At 39.8% G+C, this 26,735-nt stretch overlaps 1 protein-coding gene, 1 long non-coding RNA gene and 1 other non-coding gene across 10 annotated transcripts in view; 1 reads left to right on the forward strand and 2 right to left on the reverse strand.

The window, feature by feature from the left end:
* Positions 1–1,350: 1,350 nt before the first annotated feature.
* Positions 1,351–3,164, reverse strand: LOC145722624 (uncharacterized). The gene is made up of 3 exons (XR_014147011.1): positions 2,635–3,164; positions 2,115–2,182; positions 1,351–1,522 (listed from the first exon to the last, which is right to left on the reverse strand). It is a non-coding gene; the product is annotated as an uncharacterized LOC145722624 (long non-coding RNA).
* LOC115944517 (small nucleolar RNA SNORA13) lies at positions 2,272–2,405 on the reverse strand. The gene has a single exon (XR_004079054.1). It is a non-coding gene; the product is annotated as a small nucleolar RNA SNORA13 (small nucleolar RNA).
* A 127-nt stretch (positions 3,165–3,291) lies between the features above and the next one.
* The window catches only part of LOC145722625 (uncharacterized), a 145,486-nt gene continuing 122,042 nt past the window's right edge, over positions 3,292–26,735 (forward strand). For 2 of the 8 annotated variants that reach the window (XR_014147019.1, XR_014147018.1), the window contains exons 1-2: positions 3,328–3,530; positions 3,944–4,049. The gene's annotated coding sequence lies outside the window, so the exon portion shown is untranslated. Of the gene's footprint in view, positions 3,687–3,943; positions 4,050–26,735 lie in introns of all 8 variants that reach the window. The other 6 variants (XM_081826465.1, XR_014147016.1, XR_014147012.1 and 3 more) reach the window with 6 other exon arrangements.

Consider the following 26,735-nt stretch of genomic DNA (forward strand, 5'->3'; position numbering starts at 1 on the left):
CACTGCTCCACTACAGACCTCACTAAAACTACTTTGTGTACCAAATCCCAAGGGTAACTTTTAGGCTGCCTTGCAACATTTTTAGTGCAGTATTCCATTGTTTTCTACATTTCTCACCATCCTTTACTGCTCTTCAGTAAGACGCTATTCTACCTCGCCAATTTCTAACTCAAAAGCTCAGTCCTCTCCCTGTAGGTGGATCTCATTTATGCCCATAGCCTTAAAGTATTCCTATAGCTTAGTCTATAGATCAGTGTTCTGCCAGAAGGCCACTTAAGATGTCTCCAAGGCAATCCCAATTCAACTAGTTTAAAATGCTGCTCTCTAGCTGGATTTAGGACCATTATGCTTGTGAATGTGCAAGACCACACACCTAGCAGTCGTTATAGACACCTCCCCTATTACCAAGTCCTGTGAGCTTTGCCCTCTACAGCTAATGATCTCCACAAATTTTACCACCCTGGTCCATGGTGTTTGTCTCTTGCCTAGACAACCGCTGTATTCTCCAACTGGTCCACCGCATCCTTTCTCTGACAGATATTAACTATCCTAGGTTTCCCCTTGCTGTAAACAAAGCCGTAAATGATCTGGTCTCTTACCTGCTGTTTAGGCTCGTTTTGTAATACTCTGGGCTCAGCTAATAGCCGCCTTCAAGCCTCATTAAGCACTCATTTATAAATCAGGGCACTTAAGAGGGAAAGTAACTACAACTATCACAAATCTGGACCTTTTCTAGCCCAAGGCCTCTGCACATGCCATCCCCAACTTTGCCTTGCAAAAATGACACCTACCCTTAGGCTCAACTGCTTTCTCAGGTTTCTTTGTCTTAGTCAACTCATGCATGGGACTTGTCTCACAAAGTAAGTTTTATATTTGCAATGACATTTCTGCCATTCAACTCTCAGCTTCCAAAGGGAGGAACTGTTTTGCTCACCCTTGTGTTCCCACTTCCTAGTACATTATTGAAAAGTTCAATAAATTTTTTCAATGCTCAGACTATTTGTTCTTTCCTGAAAAGTGAAGGCAGAGGATGTGCTGACTGACATCTAGTAAAAATAAAAATGCAGTGACAATGTAAAACACCTGTGACCTAGAAACCAGCTAGTCTAGTTCAGTTCAGTTCATCATGCAGAAGGCACTGAAAGAAAGCACTTATTTCTCCTTGGGTGTAGCATAAACCTCTATCTCACAAGGCTATTCTTAACTGGTTGCGCTGAATACTAATCTTAACTACTGAGATTTAACCATTTTGAAATTGCTGGGGGAGGAAGGAGAAACCCTTCTTTTCCCTTTGATCTTTCAGTGAAGAATGCTATTTGCCGGTAGTTAATTACTTAATACACAAGCCTCCACGAAGCACAATGAAATATTTATTTGTAGCCCTACTGTTTTAAGTGTGTATTTATAGACTGTCCAAAAGCAGTAATTTTAGTACCCCTCAGGCTCCTGGGAGTCTTAAATGATCCAAGCAACTCTTGTCAAGATTTCCTATGATGTTTTTGAATTCTTCATCAAGGACATCCTAAAAAACAAAATAAAGCATTCAATTTGACAAGCAAATATTCACCTGTATCATCACTTAATTAAACAATTCATACTTCTCTGAATTGCATTAAGTTATGCAGGTCTGGACTCAGCTTTAAATGTCCACATAAAACATACCAGAGGTTTGGCTAAGTGTTTGAAATTTAGGTACTACACAAAGAAATACGTTATCTTAAAATTTCAAAAATAGGGTGCCTGGGTGGCTCAGTTGGTTAAGCGACTGCCTTCAGCTCAGGTCATGATCCTGGAGTCCCGGGATCGAGTCCCACATCAGGCTCCCTGCTCAGCAGGGAGTCTGCTTCTCCCTCTGACTCTCCCCCCTCTCATGCTCTCTCTCTGTCTCATTCTTTCTCTCTCAAATAAATAAAATCTTAAAAAAAAAAAAAAATTTCAAAAATAAGCTAGGAAGAGGCCACCCTATTTGCTGTTAACTTCACCTTGTTGACTACAGGTGTTGCAGTACTAATTTAAGCTAACACCCACTAGAAAAGGCACCCCAATCTAGAAAGATAAAATTTTCATTAGGAGTAACCACTTTAGGACAGAACTACAAGGTAGCATCACCCTACCTTAGGTCACCTTTGTGCTCCCAGTGTTCAGCTGGCAGCAGTCTTTGCTTCAAGCATCCAGCTTTCACCTGCACCAAATTTAAAAACCGTTAAGAAAAACTACACACTTCATGTTGGCAAACTCAAGACCACATGTGTAAACTAATGTAAAAGCATCAACTGTTACTTATGCAGCTCCTCCACCAAAAATACCAAATTCAAGGGCAGGAAAAGGCTGCAAAGTGTTTAGTTTATGCCTTTTTTGACACCACATTCACTAGTTTCCAAAAGTGAACGGGCAACACAAAGGCTACAAGAAAACCGCATAAGGACTGCTCTATCCATGGCACAAAGTTGCTGACCCCATAATGAACTGTTCTGTGGGTTAGAGCTGGAAGGGGATTAATTACAGCTGTAGATTTTCCTTTACAATTCAAACCCCAAACTAGGTAACGAGAACTGCAATTTAAAATATTTTACGCGGTTAAAACTTTCAAGCTGCGAGGCAACTGGTTTTTCTTGCACGAACATGCAAACTCACCTGCAAAGTTGAGGACACTCTTTCGCCGAGTTCTGTGTCTTGAAACAACTATCAAGATCTAAACCTTAAATGGCACTTTACTCCTACGTTGACTTGATCTCAACTGTGATGCCGTAGGCATACATGCCCACCTATGGTGAGGCCTTTCTCTTTCACACGAAAAAATCCCCTGCTTACATGAGTATCTCCCTGACACGCAGTCGATGACCAATAAAATCAAATGCACTCAAACCCATCCATCTCCCATTTCCTGGCGTGGGTACGCAGCCTGGGGGCCGCTTCGGAGCCTCCTGCGGTCCACTGGCAACGTGGGCGAGGCCAGGCCGCTGCCGTCCGCCCTCCAGGGACTCAGGGCACGGGATCCTCGGGGCCGGCCCGGCTGCGAAAGGCGTCTCACCACCCTCAGGGCGGCCGAGCGCCTCTGTCCGGCGCCCGGGCGCGTCAGAGGCCGAGAAGCCGTGCACGCCGAGGTCCCCACCATTCCGGAAGACGGAGAACAACTCCGCGCGACCCCAGCGCAGAATCAAGAAAGGGCGTAGGCTGCTCCCACAATGCTTTTCTACGACTGGAAGGACCCACTGTCCTGGGGGCGCGGGGAGGACGGACTGTACCACCGGCCGCCGCGCCCTCGCGAGACGCCGCCGTGTGGCGCGAGGGCGAAGTGCGCAGTGATTGGCCGTGGGGCGGGGCTCCAGGGGGAAAGAAGACGGAGGGGCGAGGGCTCGCGGTCTCGCCTTTGCGCTGTGCGACCAGTGCCTTCGCCCAGGCAGGTTTTCTTCCGTGTGGATGTGCACCCACCCCGCGCCCAGTGTCGGGAGCATGTGGTCAGCGCTGAGCTGCGGGTGTAGCTCAGAGGACCTGAAACCTCGTGTTCTTCAGTCTCCGGCTGAGGAAGAGTAAGGTCCTTCATTCAAAGACTAGATTTGTAGAGTACTTACTAGCTTCAGGCTCTGACCTCAGTGCCTGGGAATCAGGTGTGAATGAGCCCGACAGGCGTCCTGGCTTACGTTCTAGTTGGGCCAGAAAGGCACTAAACAGGTGACATGGACACGGTAGGTCCAGATAGTGTAAGTGCCAAGGAGGAAACAAAAGGAGGTTATGTGGTAGAGCAGGCTGTCCGATAGAAACATAGTGCGAACCACGAATTCCATTTTAAGTGTTCGAACTGCCACAAAAAAGTAAAAAAGAACAAGTTACATTAATTTCAGTAGTAACTTAACATGTAATCAATATAAAATCATTGATGATTAATGATATGCATTAGTGATATATTTTGCTTAAAAGTCCGGTGTATATTTTATACTTCCAGCACATTTCAGTTCAGACTAGTCACATTTCCAGTGCCGAGAAGCAGCCGGTGTGGCTGGAGCAGCCCGAGGAGTGCAGAACGGCCTAAGATGCAGCGGAAGAGACAGGTAGGAGCAAATCATATGAGGCTTTGTACTTGCGGTAGGAGTTGGGATTTTATGCTGAAATTTTAGAGTTGATTAATTATTACCACAGAAATGAAGCAGAGGTTGTTAATTGGCTTTTTGCCTGATAACCCTAACGCATTGAAGGGATAGAGACTGCAGTGAGATCTGCTGTGGGATAGCCAGGGGGTCTCCTTGCTCCTGTAGGTCCTAGCAGACTCATCAAGAGAACACATCCCAGCACCTTTCCTCGTTTCTTTGAAGCTAGTGAAAGAGAGAGAGAGAAGGAAGAAAGGAAAAAGAAAATTCAAGCCCGCATTCCACACAAAGACTAGCCTGAATGATAACAGCAACATGGGGACAATTGGGGACAGACAGAAGGAGTAAATGTGTAATGATCACAAGAAAGGAAATAGCGCAGACCTTTATTAGGAAGTCACTGTAACATCTGGGGGAAAAAAGGTTGGGGAAGGAGGATACCTCTAGGAGTATAATGTCAAGACATTGAATGGTACAGTGTGGGGTTTATAACAAATCTCAATCTTGCCTTCTTGCTAGGGAACAGTCAGGGAGAGAAATTTCCCTTGGGCTGGAGCAGCCAGCAGACCTGGGTTTATATCCAGCTCTGACACTTGTTCTTCTAGGCAAATAACCACCTCTTTGAGCCCCAAGGTTCCTCATTTATAGGATAATAACTATACCCATGAACCACATGTTAGTTTAAAGAATTAAGAAAGTCTTGCGGAATCGTCTAACACCGTGTAATACATAGTAACATACAACAAATGACTCTCATGAGCTTGGCTCTTCCTCTTGTTTATCCCCATCCCAGGTGTGGAATCTTCTTGGGTTGAGTTCTTAAGGAAAGGAGAAATATGTTGATGTTTTTCTTTTAATGGCTTGACATTTTTGTTCCCACCTTACACTTTCCTATTCTCCCCTTTATATTTCTTTCCCAAACTCTGGATGGTTCAAGAGTAGATAGAGGGGAGGCATTTGTTCCAGTTATTGCATTAGTGTTGGTGTCAGGAAATCCATTCTAAATTTTTCATCTTTCTGTCTACTTCAACCTCACACAGCCCGATAAGGAAAATCCAATAGTTAAACCAAGGCAAGCAGCATGGACAAAAGAAAAATTAGAGGATATTTTCTGCCTAGTTTTCCCATCATCTTTGCCTACTGGGGCTGAGGCATTATGTAAGGACGTGCAAGCTGCGTGTGGTGTTAGTGCAAACATGGAACAAGCTGGGGTTCCTTGTGCAGTAGGCAGAAGCATGGTCCCCCAAAGATGTCCACATCCTCATCTCCTGAGCCTGTGGATGTTTCATTATAGAGTAAAAGAGGCTTTGCAGATGTGATTAATGTTGGGGACTATGATATGGGGAGATAAAAATTGAAGAGGAAGGCAGAAGAATTAGAGATGTGGCAGAAGAGAAGGCGGGAGAGGGACTCAACCTTCCATTGCTAGCTTTGAAACTGGAGGAAGAAGATCTTTGAAGCCAAAGAATACAGTTTCAGCTCTAGAAGCTGGGAATGGCCTTCTGCTGACAGCAAGGAACCAGGGACTTCATTTCTACAACTGCATGAAACTGAATTCTGCCAACATCCTGAATGAGCATGGAAACAGACTCTCCCCTAGAGTCTCCAGAAAAAAGTACAGCCCTGTTGATGCTTTGATTTTAGCCAGTGACGCTCATGCCAGACTTCTGACCTACAGAGGTGTGATCATAAATTTGTGTTGTTTTAAGCTGCTAAATTTGTGTTAATTTGTTGGCAGCAAGAAAAAAAGCAACACACCCTGTAAGGGGCAGAGTGAGAAGTGAGCTGTTTTTCTTACCCCACTCCTTCTTGTCCCACACCAGTGTTCTCATCAGGAACATAAGTCAGATTTTGCAGATAAGCTATGCACATTTCATTCTAACCATATAGAGTCAATATTTGTTATGGTGGGTGCTATAGATCCAAATTAATATCCAATAGATATTAAATAATTTGAATACTTTTTATAACATCAAGTCATCTGTAAATTTTGGGGGGTTTTCTTCTTAAAAAAATCATATTTTCTGCAGAAGCTTTATTTCTTCCTAATTCTTGTACTGTGTGTGTGTGTGTGTGTGTGTGTGTGTGTGTGTGTGTGTGACAAAGAACGTCCAAACTAGGGCCTCTAGGACAGTGTCTAATAGGGAGATAATAGTAGACATCCTTGTCTTGTTTGTGATTTTATTTTATTTATTTATTTAAAAAAATTTATTTATTTGCGTGAGAGAGAGAGCGGCAGAGGGGGGAGGGTCAGAGGGAGAAGCAGACTCCCCGCTGAGCGGGGAGCCCGATGTGGGGCTCCATCCCAGGACCCTGGGATCATGACCTGAACTGAAGGCAGACGCTTAACCACCTGAGCCATCCAGGCCCCCCCTTGTTCATGATTTTAAAGGAATGCTTTTGAAGTTTCAGCACATGTGTATGATGTGGATGACATTTTTATGTATTTCCTATTGTTCATCAAGTTAGGGGAGTTTCCATATATATCTAGTTTGCTAATAGTTTTTTTTTAATCATAAATGAATGTTGAATTTTATTAGATGTTTTATCTGCCTCTGTTGAGATGAATGTATTTTTTTCTTGTAATTTGTTCAAGTGGTGAATTGCATTAATGCAATTTCTTTTTTTTTTTTTAAAGATTTATTATTTTAGAGAGAGAGAGAGAGAGAAGGCAGGGGGAGGGGCAGAGGGAGAGAGACTCTTAAGCAGACTCCGCATTGAGCCCGACGCAGGACTCCATCTCACTACCCTGAGATCATGACCTGAGCCAAAACCAAGAGGCAGATGCTTAACCACTTAACCTATTGCACCATCCAGGCGCTCTGCATTAATGCATTTTTCTGATGTTGAACCAGTCTTCCATTTCTGAAAGAAACCAAATTTGTCATTTCAAAAAATATTGTTTAGAATTTTTGCACTTATATTTATGGATGAGATGGGACTGTGGTTATCTTTCTCATCCTGTCTTTGGTAGTTTTGATGTGAAATTATACAGATACCTACTTAATATTAGTAATTTGTTTCTGAAAATCAGATGTTCTGTGCAAAAATCTTAACTGGGAGCCTATTTCTTTTTATTTTAAATGGTATAATTGTAATAAGTTACTTGTTAACCCAAACCAGTTTCCTAAAATGTAACTATAATATGGTAAGCAAACCTCTATTAAATAACAAAGTTTAACATTGGGATGTTCATAACTTTGCTTCCTGAATCACTAAACAATTAGTTGATAACAAATAGTTGCTTTGTCAGCAGTAACATACTCTCTTTCATTGTTACTGCTTTCCTGCTTGCTTTTCTTCCTTCTCCATTGAATTCCTTAACACTTTCTCAACCTTTTTAGTTCTTATTCTACACAACTAGGGAAAAAAGGGCAATATGAAATATGAAGGGCACTGTGGAAATGTGACAGAGGATGATTCACACTGAGGATGATATTTTAATGTTTCTTTTATCACCAGTAGCATTTATGTGGAATATCCCCTTCATTGATATTCAGTATGCTTTTTGATTAGCTGACATGATGTGGACATTTTACCAAATGTTTCTAATGTAACTCAAGGCATTCATTTCCTACACTTTTGTTGTTGTTATTGGTAAAAATGTTATATTGAGTTTTGGGGTGCTAAATAAAATATTTCCTACATAAATCTCAGTTGAAATGTTGTTTTGAGAGATATGTATGTTGTATGACATTGGAGAATTAAATACGAGTGGGAATTTCTGGGAAAACATCAATCAGGGAAATGTTCTGTGGAGTATGCCTGAAATGGCTTTATGAAATTACTTGGGTGACGTTTCCTCTTTTTCTCTTCTCCAAAAAATTTAAGGTAATGTCAGAATTAATTTTTTTAATTTAAAAAATAAACCACATACTTTTAAAACTATCTGGGTCTAGTATTTTCTTTGTGGAAAGAAATTAAACTACTGATTCACTTTCTTTAATGGTTATAGGACCATTCGGGTTTTTTCTTTAGTTATATTTGTTAAGTCATCTTTCTAGGAACATGTCCATTTCTGCCCTGTTTTCTAATTTGTTGGCAGAAAGTTGTTCATTGTTCTTAGTTTTTTTCCCTCACACCAACCAGTTCTCTGACTCTTTGACATCAACTGGGTATCCAATAGTTCCCTGGAATTAGCATCAGACCCCACAGGTTAGGAGCTCACTCCCACAAGCTGCCCCCATTTCATTTGCAAGCTGCAGTGGGGGGTGGCCAGGCTACTCACTCTTTTGCTGAACCAGAAATTTAAGGGTTAACATGACCGTCCCCTCACTGCAGGTTTGATAATTCACTACAATGACTCAGACGTTCAGAAAACGCTTTACTTACTATTACCAGTATATTATAGAGGGTACAGCTCAGAAACAGCCAAATGGAAGATGAATAGTGCAAGTTATGGTGTTGGGTGGAGCATGGAGATTCTGTGCCTTCTCTGGGCATGCTACCCTCCCAACACTTGGATGTGTTACCTAACCCAGAAGCTCCCTGAACCTCCTTGTTTAGTTTTTATGGAGAGTCCACTACACAGACACGATTGGTTAAATCACTGGTTATTGATGACTGAGCAAAATTTCCAATCCCTCCCACTTCTCCAGAGATGGGCATGGGTGGGTGGGGCTGAAAAATTCCAGCTCTCTAGTCACATGGTTGGTTCCTTTGGCAAGCTGCCCCAATCCTGAAGCTACCAAGGGAGACCACCAAGAGTCACTTTAATGACATAAACTTTGTTCTTTCTCAAGATTGCTTTGGCTATTTGGGGTCTTTTGTGGTTTCATACAAATTTAGGGTTGTTTGTTCTATTTCTGTGAAAACGGCCATTGGAATTTTGATAGGAATTGTGTCAAATCTGTAGATCACTTTGGGTGATATGGACATTTTAGCAATGTTAATTCTTCCAATCTGTGAGCCCTGAATATCTTTCCATTTATTTGTGTCTTCTTCGACTTCCTTTATCAGTGTCTTACAGTTTTCGGTGTACAGGTCTGTCACCTCCTTGGTTAAGTTTATTCCTAGGTATTTTATTCTTTTTGATGTAATTGTAACTGTGATTGTTTTCTTAATTTCTCTTTCTGTTAGTTTTGTGTATAGGAACACAGCTGACTTTTGTATGATGATTTTGTATCCTGCAGGTTTACTGAATTCATTTATTAGTTCTAAGTTTCTTGGTGGCCTTTAGGGTTTTTTATATATATTATGTCATCTGCAAATAGAGACAGTTTTTCTTCTATTTTGATTTGGATACCTTTTATTTCTTTTTCTTGCCTAATTAACCTAGCTGTGACTTCCAGTACTATGTTAAACAAAAGTGGCAAGAGTGGGCATCCTGTTCCCAGAGGAAAGGCTTTCAGTTTTTCACTGTTAAGTATGATGTTAGTTATGGGCTTGTCATATGTGGCGTATATAGCATATGGTTTCATTGTATTGAGATATGTTCCCTCTGTAGCCACTTTGAGAGTTTTATCATGAATGGCTGTTGAATTTTGTCAAATGCTTTTTCTGCATCTTTTGAGATGATCCTATAATTTCTATCCTTCATTTTGTTAATGTTGTATATCATATTGATTGATTTGCAGATGTTGGACTAGCTTCACATCCCTGGAATAAATCCCACTGATCATGGTGTATGATCCTTTTAATGTGCTGTTGAGTTCAGTTTGCTAATATTTTTTTAAAGAATTTTTTCATCTATGTTCATCAGGGATATTTGCCTGTAATTTTCTTTTCTTTTCTCTGGTTTTGGTATCAAGGTAATGCTGGCCTCATAAAATGAGTTTGGGAGTGCTCCTTTATCTTCTATTTTTTGGAAGATTTTAAGAAGGATTGGTATTAATTCCTCTTTAAATGTTTGGTAGAATTTACCAGTAAAGCCATCTGGCCCTGGACTTTTGTTTGTTAAGAGGTGTTTGATTACTAATTCAAACTCTTTATTAGTAACTGGTCTGTTCAGATTGTCCATTTCTTCCAATTCAGTCTTGGTAGGTTGTATGTTTCTAGGAATTTATCCATTTCTTCTAGGTTGCCCAACTTGCTGTTGTGTATTTGTTTGTTGTAGTCTCATATGATCCTTTGCATTTCTTTTTATTAGTTGTGACATCTCTTTCATTTTTAATCTTATTTGAATCTTCTTTTTTTTTTTTTTTCTTGGTGAGTCTAGCTAAAGGTTTGCCTATTTTATTTATCTTTTCAGAGAACCAGCTCTTAGTTCCATTGATCTTTTCTACTGTCTTCTTAATCTCAATTTCACTTATTTTTGCCCTGGTCTTTCTGTCCTTTTTCCTACCAAGTTTGGGCTTCATTTTCTTTAGTTCCTTAAGCTATAGAGTTAGGTTGTTTATTTGAGATCTTTTTCATTTCTTACTGTAGGCACTTACTGCTGTGAACTTCACTCTTACAACTGCTTTTGCTGAATCCCATCAGTTTTGGTTGTTATATTTCCATTTTCATTTGGCTGAAAAAAATTATATATTTAGTGAGAGAAAGCACACGAGCTGGAGGAGAGGGGCAGAGGAAGAGGGAGAGAATCTTAAGCAGACTCCACTCTCAGTGTGGACCCCAATGCAGGGCTCAATCTTAACAACCCTGAGATCATGACCTAAGCTGAAATCAAGAGTTGGACACTTAACCAACTGAGCCATCCAGGTGCCCTTGTCTGAAGATATTTTTTATTTATCTTTTAGTTTCTTTTTTGACCATTGGTTACTCAGTGATATGTTGTTTAATCTCTACATATTTGTGAGTTTTCCAGTTTTCTTCTTATAATTGATTTCTAGTTTCATACCACAGGGGAAAGGTGCTTGAAATGATTTCAGTCTTCTAAATTTATTAAGACTTTTTTTGTGGCCTGACATATGGTCTGTCCTGGAGAATGTTCCATGTGTGCTTGAGAAGAATGTGTATTCTACTGCTTTTTGATGGAATAGTTCTGTGAGTGTCTATTAAGTTCCTCTGGTCTAATGTGTAGTTTAAGTCCACTGTTTCCTTATTGATTTTCTGTCTGGATTATCTATTCATTGATGAAACTGAGATATTGAAGTCCCCTGCTATTATTGTATTGCTGTCTATTACCCCCTTTAGTTATGTTAGTATTTTTTTTTATATATCTTTGTTCTCCTATGTTGGGTCCACAAATATTTACAATTGTCATATCCTCTTCTTGGATTCACCATTTTATCATTATATATGACCTTCTTTGTCTCTTATTAGTCTTTCTTTGTCTTAAAGTTTGTTTTATCTGATACATCTACCCTTGCTTTCTTTTCTTCTCCAGGTTAAGGAGTATTTTTTTTCTATCCCTTTACTTTCAGTCTATGTGTGTTCTTAAAACTGAAGTAAGTCTCTTGTAGGCAGGATATAGTTGGGTCTTATTATTATTATTATATTATTATTATTATTATTATTATTAATTTTATTTTTAAGTAATCTCTACACCCAATGTGGGGCTTGAACTTACAACCCTGAGATCAAGAGTTGCACACTCTACCAACTGAGCCAGCCAGGTGCCCCAGGTCTTATTTTTTTTAGATCTATTCAACTATGCTTTATCTTTTGATTAGATAATTTAGTCCATTTACATTTAAAAGTAAATATTGATAGGTATGGACTTACTGCCAGTTTGTTCATTGTTTTCTGGCTGTTTTGTAGTTCCTTTGTTCTTTTCTTGCTTTCTTCCTTTGTGATTTGATACTTTTCTGTAGTGGTATGCTTAGATTCCTTTCTCTGTATCTTTTGAGTATCTACTGTAGGCTTTTGCTTTGTGGTTACCATGAAGCTTATATAAAACATCATACAGTTATAACAATCTGTTTTAAGTTGGTAACAATTAAGTTTAATGCATTCAAAAGCTCTACATTTTTACCTCCCTGTTTCATGTTTTATATTTTCGATGTCATAATTTGTATCTTTTTACATATATATCCATTAACAGATTATTGTAGTTACAGTTTTTTTCTTACTGCTTTGGTCTTTTAACCTCATGCAAATTTATAAATGATTAACCCATCACCGTTACATTAGATTATTCTGAGTTTAGCTATGTATTTACCTTTACTGGTGAGATTTATACTTTCAAATGTTTTCCTGTTCCTAATTAGTGCCCTTTCATTTCAGCTTAAGGAAGCACCTTAACATTCTTGTAAGGCCAGGGTGGTGGTGATGAACTTCTTAAGCTTTTGCTTATCTGGATAACTCTTTATCTCTCCTTCAGTTCTGAAGGACAACTTTGCTAGGTAGAGCATTTTTGGTTGGCAGTTTTTTCCTTAAGCACTTTGAATATATTGTGCCACTCTTTTCTGGCAAAAGTTTCTGTTAATAGTCTCATGGGGCTTCTCTTGTATATAACACGTTGTTTTTCTCTTGCTGCTTTTATGATTCTATTCTTAGTTTTAACTTTTGACACTTTAATTATGTGTCTTGGCATAGGTCTTCTTGGGTTCATTTTATTGGACCTCTCTGGGATTCCTGGATCTGAATGTCTTTTTCCTTCCCCAGGTTAGGGAAGTTTTCAGCCATTATATCTTCAAATAAGTTTTCTGCCCCTTTCTCTCTCCTCCTTCTGGGTCCCCATCATGCAAATATTGGTCTGATTGATGGTGTCCCATAAGTCTCTTAAGCTGTCTTTATCCTCTTTTTCTTTTGCTCCACTAATTGGATGAATTCCACTACTCTGTCTTTGAGTAACTGATCCTTTCTTCCACTGCAGTCAGTCTGCTGTTGAACCCCTGTATTGAATTTTTCACTTCAGATTTTGTATTCCTTAGTTCTGTGATTTCTGCCTGGTACTTTCTTGTATTTTCTATCCCTTTGTTAAAGTTCTCACTTTGTTCATGAATTGTTCTTCTGACTTCAGTGAGCATTTTTATGACCATTATTTGAACATTTGAACTCTTTGATTTATCACGTATTTTTGTTTCATTATGTCTTTTTCTGATATTTTGTTCTTTCATTTGGAACATATTCCTCTGTTTCTTCATTTTTCTTGACTCTCTGTGCTGGTTTCTATGCATTAGGCAAAACAGCCACATATCCTAATGGTCTTGTGTGGGAGATGAACCTTATCATTCCACCCTGCCCTAGCTATTGGCTGTCTCTCAAATCTTTGTGATTGTCTAAGCAGTCTTGTTTGTTCTTAGTGGCTCCCAGTATTGAAGACCTGCCAGTGTCCCAAAGGGGAGGATCTCAGTCAGCACCTAGATTCAGGCTTATTGGCAGCCGGATCTTCAGGCAGCAGCTTTTATTTATTTATTTTATTTATTTATTTTTAAAGATTTTATTTATTTATTTGACAGAGGGAGAGAGAGAGCACAGCAGGGGGAGTGGGAGAGGGAGAAGCAGGCTTCCTGATGAGCAGGGAGCCAGATGTGGGGCTCGATCCCGGGACCCTGGGATCATGACCTGAGCTGAAGGCAGATGCTTAACTGCCTGAGCCACCCAGGTGCCCCAGGCAGCAGCTTTTAAAGTATGCAAATATACCTCTTTCAGGAGAAAACTGGGATATGGGCATTTCTTTCTGTGGCCCCATCAGCACTGTGCCCTGAGGGAATGGCTGGCCAAGAACTGTTTCTCTGTTACATTTTTGTGGGACTGCATATGTCAGCCCTATTGGCCACCAGAGCCAGGGGCATCCTTTGGATGGCAGCCACAAAAACTGGGACCCGCAGATATATACACAAGCTCTTTTCCTGGAAATATTGGCAAGCTGGAGTGAAGCAGCAGGAGAGCACAGAAGTGGTGCCTACCAGTCTCCCTGGTCTCTGGAGAGTATTATAGACAGCCTCTGTTGTGTGCTAAATTAGAAGCCTACCTGCAGGCTGTAGCTATTAAAATATGCAAAAAAGGCCTCTTTCACAGAAAGACTGGGCATGTTTACATTCTTTGGGTCTGTGCTGGGCCCTAGGGAGTTTGCTATGGTGAGTTCTTACCAGCACTTTAAGAGCTGTCTCTTAGTTTTCTATAGCCTTATTGGTCTCATGGATGCAAGCCCCATTGGCTTGCAAAACTAGGTGTTTTGGGCATCCATTTCTCAGATGGAGATTTTAAAAGTTGGGGCACCAGATATAAAATCTAAACCTTTCACTCCTTAGTGAGAAGTTTGGAGTTGTAAGTTCCCCCCAGGTAGCTGTAGATTTGGAGTGTCCATAGGAGGATGTGGAGGTCAAGAGCTTCTTATATTGCCATCTTTTTTTTTTTTTTAAGATTTTATTTATTTGACAGAGAGAGACACAGCGAGAGAGGGAACACAAGCAGGGGGAGTGGGAGAGGGAGAAGCAGGCTTCCTGCGGAGCAGGGATCCCGATGCAGGGCTCGATCCCAGGACCCTGGGATCATGACCCGAGCTGAAGGCAGACGCTCAATGACTGAGCCACCCAGGTGCCCCTCCTTTATTCTATTGATATGGTATAATACATTGAGTTTCAGATCTTAAACCAACCTTGCCTTCTCTTGATACATCTTAGTCATGGTATATAATTCTTTTTATATAATACTGGGTTTGGTTTGTTAGTATTTTGTTGACGATTTTTGCATCTATGTAACAGATACTGGTTTCTTGTTTTATTTTTCTTTTGTCTTAAAGATTTTATTTATTTATTTATTTAATTTATTTTTTAAAAAAGATTTTATTTATTTATTTGACAGAGAGAGACAAAGTGAGAGAAGGAACACAAGCCGGGGGAGTGGGAGAGGGAGAAGCAGGCTTCCTGTGGAGCAGGGATCCCGATGCAGGGCTCGATCCCAGGACCCTGGGATCATGACCTGAGCCGAAGGCAGACACTTAACGACTGAGCCACCCAGGCGCCCCTTATATTGCCATCTTAATCCCTTTGTTAATTGAGTTTCTCATTCAATTATTAGAAATTATTTTTCTGGGATTTCTTTTGGTTCTTTTTCAAAGATATAGGTTATTTGTGTTATCTTTTGTTCCTTTGCAATGTACCCTCTTTTATTTCTTGAAATATATTAAACATACTCATTTGATATTCTATAGGTAAAAAATTTGTATAGTCTAACTCTGTTTCAACTCACTATCACTTGTCTATTTTCTCATAGGTTTGTGATTTTTTTTTCATTTGTGGTAGCCATTTGGGTGTGTTCTTCTAGAAAGGATTATATGTTTGTTATTGCTAGGTATTTGGGGCACTGTTAACCTAGGAACACTCTCAGACTATTCTAGCCACACCACATAAGATAGGATGTACCCTATCCTACATGAGCAGAGACTTGTGTTAGTAATTTTCAAGGGAGACTAACCCCCCCCCATTTTATCCTTCTTCATAATACTTAGGCTTATTACTTCTACTGATTGTCTTTGTAGGGTGAATACTCACCCCCCCCGGCCCCCCCCGTCACATAATTCACTTACTAAGGATGTTGCCTTTCATGGGACACAACCTTATCATGGGTCATGCATGGGAAATTCTGTTTCCTACCTTGCCCATGCCTCATGTCTTATCTTCTAACTCCCATATGGCTCTCTGAAGTCTAAGTTCTAAGCCACCAAGGATAGATAAATGTCCCAAGCAAATTCCAGCTCCAGAACTTACTTTGGATTCATGCTATCTTTTACTTGTGGCTTCTAAGGATTTCCCTTATTTTTTTCCAACCAATTCAGCCATTCATTTAGAATGATATTTAAAAAATATTTTATCCAAGGCTGGTGTAGCCACTCTGGAAAACAGTATGGAGATTCCTCAAAAAGTTAAAAATAGAATTACCCTATGACCCAGCAATTGTACTACTAGGTATTTATCCAAAGATACAAAGATAGTGATTCAAAGGGGCACATGCACTCCAGTGTTTATAACAGCAGTGTCCACAATTGCCAAAATATGGAAAAAGCCCAGATGTCCTTTGACAGAAGAATGGTTAAAGAAGATGTGGTGTGTACACACACACACACACACATACACACACACAGAGGAATATTACCCAGCCATCAAAAAGAACTAAATCTTGTCATTTGCAATGATGTGGATGGAACTAGAGGGTATTATGCTAAGTGAAATAAGTCAGAGAAAGACAAATACCATATGATCTCACTCATATGTGGAATTTAAGAAGGAAAACTGATGAACATAGGGGAAGGGAAGGAAAAATAGAATAAGATGAAAATAGAGAGGGAGGCAAAGCATAAGAGATGCTGAACTCTAGGAGGGGAGGTGGATGGGGGAAAGGGGTTACTGGGTGATGGGCATTAACGAGGGCACTTGATATAATGAGCACTGGGTATTATATGCAACTGATGAATTAGTAAGCTCTACCCTGAAACTAAAAAAAAAGAAAAATAATAATACTTTATCCAGCATTTTTAATTATTCTGAATGAGGAGGTTTCTCTGCATATCTCTCCTGCCATATTGCAGGTACAAAACACCTTTTGAGTTTCTTCATCAATTTGTCCCTTGAAAAACCATCCAGCTTAAGAACATCAGAAGAGCTTAATCACTAATCCTGCTTTTTCTACTAATAACCTATGTATATAGGTAATAATTCTTCCCAAAATAATTTATAATTTAGAGCAATTCTCACCAAGTCTCTTTTCTAAAGTAACTTGGTCAAATTTTTTGGGAACCTAACAAAAATTATTCTGAAGTTCTTATCTGGAATAAAAAACTGATGAGAATAGCCAGAGCAGTTTAGAAGAAGAATAGTAATGGTGGAGGACTAACTCCTTCCTTAATATTAAATATTAAACTTATTCTAATGTTAAATATTAAGCCATATTTTAAACTCTATAAGATAATTAGATCAGTATGGTAATGGCGTAGGTACTCGTCTATCAGTGGAATGAAAGATATAACTCATAATAGTTCTGAGTATTTGTTAAATCTTGGTATGTCTTAAAGCAAACTTCCCAAATTAGCAGAAAAAGGTAGGCTTAACCCACACATGTTGCTGACAAGAATGACTTGCCATTATGAAAAAAAGTTTTAATTGATGTAAAGCAAAATAAGGCCTATGAAGTTTAAAGAATTAAATGGATGAAAAATCAAATGATAGGAGGGCTAAGTAAAAATATTTGCTTGATTGTAGAAAGGACTTACTAAACTTGAAAATCAATGACTATTTCTGGAAGGTGGCAAGAAACTGGTTACAGTGAATGATGAGGCAGTAGAGTGATTTATCTGACTTTGATCATGAGAAAGCATTACCTTTCAAAATAATATAAATAAAATTTATTTAAAAAATAAATATATGGGGGGCACCTGGGTGGCTCAGTCGTTAAGCATCTGCCTTCAGCTCAGGTCATGATCCTGGGGTCCTGGGATCGAGCCCCACATCCGGCTCCCTGCTCGGCGGGAGGCCTGCTTCTCCCTCTCCCACTCCCCCTGCTTGTGTTCCCTCTCTCACTGTGTCTCTCTCTGTCAAATAAATAAATAAAATCTTTAAAAATAAATAAATAAATAAATAAATGGAAGGAGTATGGAAATAATTGATAATCTTAATTTGGCAAAATTTAAAATTTCTCTGTCTTTAATAATTAAAGAGAAATTCCATGTATTAAATTGGCTAAATTCTTATAATAAATACAACTGTAACAAATATAATCCATAATAATAAAATAATTCATGTTAATCCATGTGAACACTGAGAATCCGGTAGATTCAAAGGTAAAAAGAGATTTTTTACAAAAGAGAAACATGAATTCTAAAACATAACAAGAAGTGTCAGGGCCTTCAGGAATTCTATGAAAAATATTTTTGTTACACTACTGATTTCTAATAATATTATTTGACTCCTAAATTTCCAATTTGTTTTTCTGATATTTATGTGACTTTTTTTTTTTTTTTTTACAAAAGCTAGGCATGTCTATGTTTAGAGAGGCCTTGTCTCTTTCTTGAATTTTGTTCTTATTTTGGGAGTTATGCTTGGGCTTAGATTTTTTTCTTAGAGATTTTTCATTGTGAATGTACTATTTATTAATGCTTAATGTGTTCATATATAAATGGTGTGTTTGAGTAAGATGTGGTTTACCTTAACTTGGTTAACAAAGACTTATGTAAAATTTTCTCTGCACCACCATTTTATCGAAAACACTGACTTGTCGATGACAGTGTTACTGAAAACTGCTAAATGAATACTAATTTAAGAAATTCCTTTATTCCTTTAGTACTAGCAGCGTACCACCAGGTGGCAGTACAAGCCCAGCACAAAATCGTCACTATACTTTAGAGTTGCCCTTTAACTGGAATGAAATTAGTAATGGAATATCCGTATTTGAGTAGAATCACCCCATCTTCCTAGGTGTTTTTTAAACCTGGCTTTAAACTAGTTTTTCAGAGGTGAGGCTTTGATTTAAAAAAAAAAATCTGGTCATGTTGCACAGGAAAAGACCTGTTTTAATATGTTACTTTTGAGTAACCCAAAAGAACATCTTATGGATTCCAGTCCAGACAAGAATGAAACGCCTTTGAGTGGTAAGATTCTCTATACCACAGAACTGTAGGTCCTAAGCCAATCAGATAAATAAAGCTGGTGCTTTAGTCAGGAGCCAGCCTGCCAGGAAATATACATGGCACTTGGGGTTGAATTATTCATAGACACTTTTTTTTGTGGGTTAGACAGCTCAATCTGTCTACATTTTTTTTTTTTAAGTCAGGTATGACTTGATTGCAGTGCTTAGTCACATATCTGGAAATAAATAGTTGCTAGATAAAAATATATGATTTTTTATTTTTATGACTAAATGTATATGGCATGTGTCTCATGTCCATACATTTCCAAGGGTATTTTTAGAGACATCTGTTTCCATATCAGTAACTTTGCTCTTTCATGGTGCTAGAGTCTTTCTTTGGGGGTAGTGGAAAGCAGCGCTGGAGGATGTTCGGTAAGACAAGCGCTCCTGAGGGGCAGAGAATAGCTCACACAGCTCAAAATCCAAAACCTGGGATTCTAATGAGGGGCTTTAGTTATATTAATGTTGATATTTGTTTTAGCCACTGAAAGAGAATTTCCAGCTGCTCCATTAGAGATATGAAGTCTCTCAGCTGAATAAATTAAATCCTTCCTACCGAGACAACTTGAAAGTGAGCACCCACGGGTCTGTGGGGATCTGTGAGAAATTATGGAGAGCCCAGAAAAGGCCTGAAAGTCAGAAGTGTGAGGATTCTGATCCTTCAGATTTTCAAAAGGAGAAGAAGTAATTTCAGTACACTGTGGTCTATAATAAACTGTGGTCTCAATTCTGTTGTGTCAGATGAATGATTGGTGAGTCCTTGGAAGCAGCATCACTTACTCATGAGAAGCCAGAACGTGCTTAACACCCATCACAGCAAACTTTCTTTTTTAACAAAGTGTCCAGAGCTGGGAAGGGTAGAGAGCCTAGAAATCTGAATTTGAGCAAGGCGCTTGGCGAGGTCTCTCATAACACACCTTTGGCTGAAGTGAGGTGTAAGTGTCATTATGTATATTGATAATTAATTGATCAGCTACCAAGGTAGTGCCATTTAATAGAATGATGTCAAATGATGTCTCTAGGGATGTCCCTGGCCTTTTTTCTTTAACCTTTTTATTCATGATTTGGATGAAGACGTGGAAGGCATTCTGATAAAATTTGAGATGATATGAAGTTAGAATAAATTAAATGGTCAAATCAGAGTTCTAAAATCTTAGGCTGGTTTAACTTGGTAAGTGTTAGAAGAATGATTTTAAAGGGAATATATGTAAAGGCTACTACTTGCATCCTAAAATCAACAGCATATATACAAAGTAAGTCATATCTTAGCTGTAGCACATTGAGAAAAGACTTAAAGGAATATAGTTGGCAGTGAATATATTATCAATCAGCTGTATACCATGGCTGTCAGCAGAGTAAATATTAATTTAGGTTTTATTATTCACAAAGTGTGGCATGGCAAAGGAGAGAGGAGATGTCCCCTCTTCAACTGGTGGGACCACCCTTGCTTCAATTCTGGGTGCTCTTTCTCAAGTGGGGCATAGGGCAGGCTAGGAACTGTTCTGGGGGAGATAAGCAAGATAATAAGAGCTGTAGAAGCTGTTATAAAGGGCATGGCTAAAGGAACTGGCTATTAGAAAATGCAGTATCAGAAGATGGAGTGACACTGGCTTCACATTTTGGAAGTCTGTCTTGTGAGAAGGGGATTAGACTTGTTCTGTGTTCAAATTAGAGTCAAAGGGGTGGAAACCTTAAAGAGAGAGTTTTGCGTTTCATGTAATGACTCTCTCATGATTGGAAGCAACTGCAGAGGGGAAAACACTCTTTCAAGAGATGGTGATTTCTATGTCATTAGAGTGTTCAAGCATGGATGGGTAAGAACTTGGAAATGTTTTAGCAACTGATAGATCATTGAATGAATTTAAAAGTCTCTTCCAATTCTGGATTTATGGTTATTTTCTTAACCTGTTATTAAGCTAAAAGGAATCCTTAAGAAAAGTCACCTTTGAACAGTTCTTAATATTATCCCAATAATCCTAATATACTTTTTTTCTTCCTTTTCAGTGTCTTTAGCTAGCAGAGGCAGTATCAAGATTTATTTATTTATTTTTTAAGATTTTATTTATTTATTTGACAGAGAGAAACACAGTGAGAGAGGGAACACAAGCAGGGGAGTGGGAGAGGGAGAAGCAGGCTTCCCGCGGAGCAGGGAGCCCAACGTGGGGCTCGATCCTGGGACCCTGGGATCATGACCTGAGCCGAAGGCAGACACTTAACGACTGAGCCACCCAGGCACCCTGGCAGTATCAGGATTTAAAATGTGACTTTTATTCCTGTTGTCTCAGCGATATGGTCAAAGCCCCAGTGCCAATATAAACACAATAGGTGCCAAGTACTTCCAAATTCTAAAGAGATTACCTAAGCAGGTCATGTCAAATGATTGGGTAACCAGTTCTGCCCATTGCTCATCTCTGGGGCTGGAGTTGAAGAGTTGGTGATGAAGATTGAGAGAGTCATTGGTGTGCTGCAATATACCCATCCACTCATGGGGAACTGCTGGGAGAATTTGACATGGATGCCCTGGAATTGGAGAGAATTGGAGAGACTCTAGGACAGTGACGCCCACTAAGAGAGACTGTGGCTGAAGTTACCCATGCCTGGCAGTGGCTCGAAAGAGACAGAGAGAGAGGGAGAGAGGGCTTTGGTGGGAACAGTCTTCGCTACCACAGAAGGGGCGTGGCAAAGGTGTGTGTTTCCCTAGTCCAGAAGTGGGGTTATTTCTAAGGGGACCTTGCCCAACAGGGTTGGCTGGAGGGGTGGATTGTCAGCAATCAGGGGCTGGTGGGGGAGACTATTAACAGGCAGTGACAGGAGGCCAAGGAGGAGAAGAGTTTAAAAGAATTTACTAAAGCCAGACTATCTAGGTTCAAATTCAGGCTCTGCTGCTTTTTTGCTGTGTGATCACGGGCAGAGGTAAAGCAAGAAAGAAGAACCTAGCCCCACAGGCCTGCATCTTAGCAAGATAGCTCGGGGAAGCCAATTTAAATTCAATAAGATTTTGGAATTTTAACAGTAAGCAAGAGACTTTCAAAATACTCAAGTAAGATTATTCTTGCAACTTAAAGGGACAGAGAGAGCTATGGGACTTTCCATTCAAGCATTTAGAAAAGGAGTCCAGAAAGCAGGTTTGAAGAGACAGTGGAAAAAAGAATAAAGCTGCTTTCTGCTTGCATCCTGTGCAGACCAACCTAATAAATAGGTAGATTGTGGAAATGCCAGAGCCGTGAATGGATTCTAGATGTGATTTTGTCACCAAATAGCAGTGTCCATAGCAAGTTACCCTACCTCTTTGGGTCCCAACTGTCTTCACCTGTAGAAGTTCTCCTGCTTCCTTTTAGCCGTGTAATTCTGTTTCCATTTTCCTTCACAGGCAAGATATGTGATATATGTCATATATATATAAATATTATATATTTATATATAGTTTTATATATAAATATATTTATAATGTATTTATAAATACTAAATGTATCTATGACATAGATATATATAGAGATAGATACATGTATAGATACATTTAATATTTATAAATATATACATATATAGATACATTTGATATTTATAAATATATCTCTATATAGATATATTTAGTATTTATATATATTTATTTATACCCAGAGCTTTTTTCAGAAAAGATTTCATTAACTGAATTGCATTTTCTATTGGCATACTGATTGTGTTTTGTGCCTAAATACAGTGTTAAGGTTATCTTCTGTGTTTCTCCAGTAGTTTTCCTCTGCTAAACTTTATATAGATAAGCTTTAGTAAGAGATGGCATTTGGAGCACATATATCTTAAGAGTCTTACCCATATTAATTCTGCTGATTCAGTCTACATGTGGTTTTTATATTTTATAGCTGAAAGGTCACAGGCAAACTAAATTGCAGGAGGTAAAAGGAATGTCAATTAAATACAATTAAATATTAAAGAATTGCTCAGACCTCTTGGAATTCATGAAATAGTTCTGCATATTCTTACTCATGTATGCAACAAAAAATAGACTTAGTTTGTCCTTGAATTTTAAGTCTCCTTATAACACCACTGCTCTGTAAGGTAATGTAATTATCTGTAAATTCCTGTCGGAGTCTCTGACATGCCCTGGAAAGGGTTGGCACAACCAAATCATTGCTTTAACTAGTTTAGTTATTTAAAATTATGCAGTAAGGTGTGCTTTTCAGTCCCAATGACAAGGGGACATTGATTAGAGCATCGTAAAATAGACAAAACGAGAAGGCAGCATATATCTTAATCTGTTCAGTTCTTTCTGGAATCCCTCATTTCTGGATTGATCTCTTGAGCAATTGAGCAACATTTTGTTACAAATTATACTAGATTGTGTATTTATTAGTTTTAAATTTTGTAAGACCTTCAGTCTTCGCACTGGTCCTGAATGAAGGGTCCAAGTTGAGCACTACACGTGTATTGTGTATTTATACACAGCAGCATCTCTGCTGTATGCTGAGCCAGGACAGCAGTCCAACAACTGGGGCGCCGTGGCTCCGAAGCCTGTAATTTGAGGTGTCTTTGCTATTTGCGCCCAATTTAGGTGTAAATGATCTCTAAGTTTTCTTCTATCTCCACAACCCTATGGTTCAGCTCACAAGAGACATCCTCTCTAAAGCTTAGGTATACATTCAGCCGTGGCAGCTCAAGCCTCTAAAACCTCAGCATCCAGAACACCAAAAACCCTGTTAGAATGCAATGAGAATATTTGTATGTTGGTAAGAGAATGGAAAGTCAGGTGTAATAAAGTGCCCTTCCTTTAAAATACATGTACGTTGGTTTAATTTCCCTTGTGATCCAGGAACTGCTCCGTATCATGGTGGTTAAGAGGATTATAGGGAGTATAATTACAGAGAGAGAAATAAACAAAGAGCCCTGAGTTCAGTTTCTGAGGGCAGTTTATTTTCTGCCTTACTGGACTATAGACCAAGTCTAAAGATCTAGGCCAGTGGTGATGAGGGGCAATTGCACATGTAATGAATTCGACGGTGGCAACAGCACATCTTATTCCAGGCTTCTGGTAGTATTATTTTTGCAACCCAGCACATTCCCTCTTCTTTCCTACTCTTTTAGTGCCGTCTCTACTGCCTTTCTTGCTTGCTTTCTTTTCTTTCTTTCAAGATTCCACTTATTTACTTGACAGAGAGAGACACAGCGAGAGAGGGAACACACGCAGGGGGAGTGGGAGAGGGAGAAGCAGGCTTCCTGCCGAGCAGGGAGCCCGATGCGGGGCTCGATCCCAGGACCCTGGGATCATGACCTGAGCCGAAGGCAGACGCTTAACTGACTGAGCCACCCAGGCGCCCCTCTACTGCCTTTCTTTACACAAGGATCAGCGTAGGACCTAATAGGGTCAGAGAGCCCCATCCATCTGGCCATTGTGAGTGGTTCAGATGTGATGCATGAGCCAAGCAGGGCCGGTGAGAGCCCTTGTCTGGAACTTTCTTATAGTGGAGGCAATAGGAAAACCTGCTTTTGCTTCTGTGTTCCTAGAACTGGAAGAGTAGCTGAGGATGGCTAATTTTATCATCCTATGGAGCAAGCCTCCTGCAATTGTCAGAATGAGGCCTGCTCCAAGAGAGACAAAGAGAGGAGGGAAATGGTTGTGTTGTTTGAGGTCTGGCTCTAGGTCTGTCTGATGTTAGCTCTAATAAACCACTCCTTTTTCATGTCCTATTAGTTGATTTGGTTTTCTGTCATATCCTGACTAATACAGACTTCGAACAGAAATATTAGAAAACACCCTCTTATGAAATATTACTTCATAAGCCTAAAAATACAGATGATTTTGGTATGATAATAAAAATAACTGCAATTTATCAAACATCTACCAGGTGCTAAGCATGGCCATAAGTACATTCTGTGTTCTGTTTCTTTTCTTTAAGATTATTTATTCATTTGAGAGAGAGTGAGAGAGAGCACCAACAGGGGGGAGGCGCAGAGGGAGATGGAGAGGCAGACTCCCCACTGAGCAGGGTGGGACTCAATCCCAGGACCCTGGGATCATGACCTGAGTCGAAGGCAGATGCTTAACCGACTGAGCCACCCAGGCACCCCTTCGTTTTATTTTCAGTTAATCTCCACAACAACCTATGTAGTATATGTTATCAGTTAGCTATTACTGGGTAACTGTCCCAAAATTTAGTGGCTTGAAACAATAAGAATTTATTTAACCCAAGTCTTTGGCTTGGTTGGGTTATTCTTCTGGTCTAGACCAGGCTCAGCTGATCTTAAATGGGCTTGCTCATGTGTCCATAATAAGTTGGCAGATTTCTGGGGACTGACTAGTTTGGGATGACTTACTCATAGGTCTGGAGTTTGGTGGTTTTTCTCAGCTGGGCCCCACAGTGACTGGACACTGTGTCTCCAGCAGACTAGCCTGGGCTTGTGAGCGTGGATGTTGCAGGGTTCCAGAAGAGTGAGTGAAGGCATGAAGTCCTCTCAGGCTCAGGCTAAGCACCAGCATTTTGCAACTTCTTCTGCATCCTATGGACCAAAATACAAGGCCAGCCCTCATTCAGGAAATGAGGAAATAGTCTCTACTTTTATTTATTTATTTTATTTTTAAGGATTTTATTTATTTATCAGAGAGAGAGAGAACACAAGCAGGGGGAGCGGCAGGCAGAGGGAGAAGCAGGCTCCGCACTGAACAAGGAGCCTGACATGGGGCTTGATGCCAGGACCCTGGGATCATGACCTGAGCCAAAGGCAGATGCTTAACCTATTGAGCCACCCAGGCGTCCCTAATCTCCATTTTTAATGGGAGGAACTGAAAGTCAAAGGGAATGGATATAAGGAGGCATGAAAAAATGGGAGCACAACTAATTTTCTAAAAAAGGTGTGAGGTGCATATACTTCAAAAGTTAATTTACTCAAGGTCACATGGCTAGTAAATAGCAGAGAGAGGATTTGAGCCTTAATCTTCAGACTGAAAATCTCACTCTTTCAGCATTTCTCTCTTCTTGCTGATTGATCTATGTAGTCCTGTTGTCACAATTTAGTTTCTGAAGTCCTATTCTTAGATCACTTTTGAATGACGTTTCAGTTATTAGGAAGAGTTTCTTTATTATAACAAAGGTATGGACGTCCTGTGAATAACCTTTCAAGGTTATTCTTGAGCCACACTTACAAGCATTTTCATTCATATTTATACCCACAATAAAAGGAAGTTCATATTTTCATCTTGCATCATGGCTATGCTTTGAAATACCAGATGTTATTTTGGGAGAATAGATAAAATAACTTGTAGTATCTAGTAAATTCTTAAATAATACTTAGTTGTAGTGAGGAAACAATGAGTTCAGGCAAATGGGAAGCTGGAAGATGGTGAGATCTGTAAAATGGGAAGAAGGCTGTCAACAAATGGAAGAAAGGGACGGTGGACTCCAATCCTGTAGGATTCTAGGGAGGGTAGTAGTGGCAGTAGCTACCATTTAAGTTGAGGAATCTTATAGCTTAGTGTGAAAGGCGACATGAATAGTCCAGAGACAGCCCTGTCCAAGGATCCTCAACAGGATAGAATATGAGGAAAAGAGACCATGTACACAGAGCCTGGGACTGCATGCGAAATTCAGATGCCCCACACTCCCAAAATAGTTTAGCTTAAACCCTCCTTGCATGGCTCACTTAAAAGTCTGGGTGTTATTTAATTGTTCCTTTAGAACAGTCCTAAGAGTGTTGGTGGGAGGGGGTGGTCACATAGGCAACTTTGTCTCATGAAATTCAATGATTAAAATGCATGATGGCTGTGAAGCAAGGAAGTTCGGAAGAGCATAGACAGAAACAGATGGTGGGAAATGAAAGGAGATAACTGCCAGGAACTTTCTTTCTGCAGTTGAAGCAAGGACTTCTCTCAGAAGGTAACACTAGGTTGGGGCGCCTGGGTGGCTCAGTCGGTTAAGCATCTGACTCTTGATTTCCGCTCAGGTCATGATCTCAGGGTCATGGGTTGGAGCTCCTGGATCAGTGGGGCGTCTGCTTAAGATTCTGTCTCCTTCTCCCTCTGCTCCTCCCCCCCACCCCCTTCCCCCCCATCCTGTCCCCACCTCAGGCATGCATGCTTTTTCTCTAAAAAAAAAAAAAAAAAGGTAACACCAGGCACCAGGCAAGTAGAACTGAGCACTTGGGAGCTTCTCAGAGATCATTTGGTTTGAGGTAGGACAACTAGAACTTACATTTGGGATATAGGCATGAGGA

This window comes from Leptonychotes weddellii, chromosome 7 (genome assembly GCF_054177405.1).
Source record: "Leptonychotes weddellii isolate Sample4059 chromosome 7, ASM5417740v2, whole genome shotgun sequence".
NCBI classification, from domain to species: domain Eukaryota; kingdom Metazoa; phylum Chordata; class Mammalia; order Carnivora; family Phocidae; genus Leptonychotes; species Leptonychotes weddellii.